Raw genomic sequence first — 3790 nt, 5'->3', positions numbered from 1 at the left:
CAATATACTCCATTGTTGAAAGAACCATCAAGGCTTGCCATAGGAGAAAATGCCCATTTATTGAGGAACAGCTCTGCATATTTATAGAGCCGGGGATGGTGTGACAGTTGGCATGGGGTACTTTTTTATTGGTGGGTAAGAATCAGGTGACCCAACAGGGCTAGTCTGATTGGTGGGTAAGGATCATGTGAGCCAGCAGGGCTCACAATTGGAAGGCAGGATCATATGAGCCAGCAGGGCTCACCATTGGACAGCAGGATCATGTGAGCCAGCAGGGCTCACCATTGGACGGCTCTTCTTGGGGGAGGGGAAGTTGGTCTTTGGAGCCGGGGCAACTCCCAACAATTGTGGATAGGGATTGTCTGATGTTGAAGACACACACACATGCGTATCTGTGTTGATTTATGGAGAAAATCAGACACATTTTAAGGGTACCTACCATCTGTACCTACCATCTGAATACCAACAAACAAATGTTTGTGAAGCCAGAATCATCCCTTGAATCCCCAGGTTCTATAAGCCAATGCATTCTCTTTTTGCTTTGGGCAAGTTGAGATAATTTTCTATTATTTAGAATACAAACAGTCCTTAGAAAATGGATACTCCCAGGTCCTATAACTATTAGTTGGTTGTTCCAAAATGTGTCCATGGGTAATCCAATACTAGCACTTTTACTCATAATCAGTAACATCTTCGGTCTTTATTAATGCATTATCATTCATTCATTGAACACAAATAACACTGGAGAGATATAGGCTAGATCATTTATAGTTTCTTATTTTTTAGGTCTCTCCAGAAATATTTTATTTCTGGATTAAATATGATATATATTAATGTAGAGTTGAAATTCCCTTTATATTTCACTTTGTGACATAATTATATCTTTTTCTTCAAATTTCATATTTTGAATGTTTATATTAGTACATTATAGTTACACATAATGTAATGTGTAACTATAAGTTATAGTTACACATAAGTGGGGTTTGTTTTGACATAATCATACATGCATGGAATACAATTGGCTCCTTTTTAGTTCCTGATACTTCCACTTTAAAAAATATGGAACACCTAGGGTCTGGGGATATTGCTCAGTTGGTAGAATGCTTGCCTTGTATGCACAAGGCCCTAGGTTCGATCCCCAGCACCACAAAAACAAAACAAACAAAAAAATAAAAACTTACTTTGAAAAAAAATATGGAACACTTGAGAATTTGTATGCCACAATCATGCAGCGGTCATGCTAATCTTCTCTGCATCATTCCAATTTTAGTCTATGAGCTGCTGAAGTGAGTGAGCATCAGTTATACCCTCTTAAGACAGGGTAAACATTCAGAGGGGTAGGAAAACATCGAGTAATTTTAAATAAGAGTAAAGTGGTATGATTTGCTTATTTAAAAGATGGCTTTAATGTTGCATGGAGAATCACTCATCAGTAAAAGAGAATAAAATCATGGCATTTGCAGGTAAATGGATAGAGTCGGAGAAGATAATGCTAAGTGAAGTTAGCCAATCCCCCAAAACACAAATGCCAAATGTTTTCTCTGATATAAGGAGGTTGACTCATAGTGGGGTAGGGAGGGGGAGCATAGGAGGAATAGATGAATTCTAGATAGGGCAGAGGGGGTGGGAGGGAAAGGGAGGGAGCAGGGGATTAGCAAGGATGGTGGAATGTGATGGACATCATTATCCAGCGTACATGTGTGAAGGCACAAATTGGGTGTCAACATACTTTATATACAGAGATATGAAAAATTGTGGTATATATGTATAATAAGAATTATAATGCAAAAAAAGAAAAAACAAAGTACATATATAAAGACATGAATTGGCGTGAACATACTTTATATACAAAGATATGAAAAATTGTGCACTATATGTGTAATAATTGTAATGCATTCTGCAATCATGTGTTTAAAAAATAAAGTCAATTAAATAAAAAAGAGAGAGCGAATACACAACAGGGAGAACAGAAGGAGCAGGAATATCAACGAAGAGACTGTTGCAGTTTTCCAGAAGAAAAACCTTGCTCTCTGGAACTAGGCTATTATTGATGAAGTTGCTGATAAGAGGAGATATTCAAGATGTATTTTGCAGGTAGAAACAATAAATCTGCTGATGGATCCAAAGTGAGGAATTAATAGAAAAGGATCATCAAGAATGGCTCCTAGGTTTTGACCTTAACAGCCCAGAGAATGATTGTACCATTTATCCAAACAGTCCTTATTTCCTATTTAGGGAAATCCAGATGGTTCATACTGGATAATGAATGAATGGCTTCAAGTAGAATACCTCCCAAGCAGGAATCAAAAGTCGAGTTTTACTCATAGCGAGTTTAAGATGCCTAGTAGTTTTTCATATGGAGCTGTCGAGTATGTCTGGAGATCAGAAGAGAAACTGTGATCAGAGAGGTTAGTATGTAGACACCACAGTTTATTGGATGCATTCCAAACCATGGAAATAAATTTAATGTTGTACTGAAGAAAGAATATAAGACAGTGTAAAACAGAAAAGTGAAGACCCTAAGACCTAATTATATAGTAAAATTTGAAAAAGGAAGAATGTTTTCGTCTGTTTGCACTGCTATAAAAAATGAGTCCGGATAATTTATAAAGAACAGTAATCTATTTTCTCACAGTTCTGGAGGACTGGAAGTCCAAGATCACAGCACTGGTAGGTGAGTTGTCTGGTGAAGGCTCGTCTCTGCTTCCAAGTTGGTGACTTCTTGCTGCATCCTCCAGAGGGATGGAAGGCTGTGTCCTCCCATGGCAGAAGGGGCAAAGGAGAAAGCGAAATGCCATCAAAACCTCTTTTATAAGGGTACCAATCCTGGTCATGAGGGTACAGCCTCATGACCTCATCACCTCTTAGAGACCCCACCTCTTAATACTACGATATTGGCAATACCTGGATTTTTCCTTTTTTGCCCTCTTGAACTAGGATGTTATTGATGAAGGTACTGATAAGAGAGGACATTTGAGATGCATCTCACAGATAGAGCAAGTTACATCTCCAATATGATTGGGGATATTGACACCATAACAAGGAGCAAGAAGAAACAGCCAGAACTTGTTTCAAGAAGAATCAGCTATGTTAACTGAGTCCAATGGTGCTGTTGACCAACCAGAATTAGGAATGAGAATTGGCCAGAATTTGGTGAGATGTAATTTGTTCTGGAGCTTTTATCAGAATAGTTTTATTAGATTGGTAAGGTCTAGGGAGGGTTTAGTATTTTCCAGATGGGAAATATTACATATGGATAGTATGTTTGTTTCTTTGTGGAAATATTCTAATAGAAGGAAACATAATTACAGGTAACCTTTGAGGAAGGTTTGGCAAATCGAGGAGAGCAGAGAAATGGTCTGGGAACTGGGTGGGAGATATGATATATTTCATGTTGATAAGGAACAGAGATAATTACAGAAACTAAGTCCTTCAGTAGGTGAGAAGTGGGGGGATCTGGTACTCAGGTGGGGGAATAGAGAGAAGCAGAAATTGACACAACGTATCTGAGCATACATACAGAGGATCTGACATTTGGTGTGAATGGATGAAGCATGGCTACTTTTTCAAGTACCACCCATTATTTTCTGTTGTGCATGCTCACTTTTCTCAGATAATCACGTTTTATTATCTCAATGGGTATCCAATACGCTTTTTCTTTACCATTTTTCCCAGCTCATTTATGTTTTTCCAAGATAGAGTGAGGAGGTCGATAGAGGAGTTTTGATGTGGGAGGTGGGGAGAGAAAGTGTGAGATTGGGTCCTTATTGGGAGAGTGAATTACCCAGGA

The 3790-nt window shown here is 38.4% G+C and overlaps 1 non-coding gene across 1 annotated transcript; it reads right to left on the bottom strand.

Annotated features, from left to right (window-relative positions):
* Positions 1-1188: 1188 nt before the first annotated feature.
* Positions 1189-1298, bottom strand: LOC114108410 (U6 spliceosomal RNA). Its single transcript, XR_003585470.1, has one exon. It is a non-coding gene; the product is annotated as a U6 spliceosomal RNA (small nuclear RNA).
* Positions 1299-3790: the final 2492 nt, after the last annotated feature.

The sequence above is a fragment of the Marmota flaviventris genome, chromosome 17 (genome assembly GCF_047511675.1).
Source record: "Marmota flaviventris isolate mMarFla1 chromosome 17, mMarFla1.hap1, whole genome shotgun sequence".
Classification (NCBI taxonomy): Eukaryota; Metazoa; Chordata; class Mammalia; order Rodentia; family Sciuridae; genus Marmota; species Marmota flaviventris.
The sequence above is the reverse complement of the archived record's forward strand: the minus strand, read 5'-3'. Positions and strand labels throughout refer to the sequence as shown.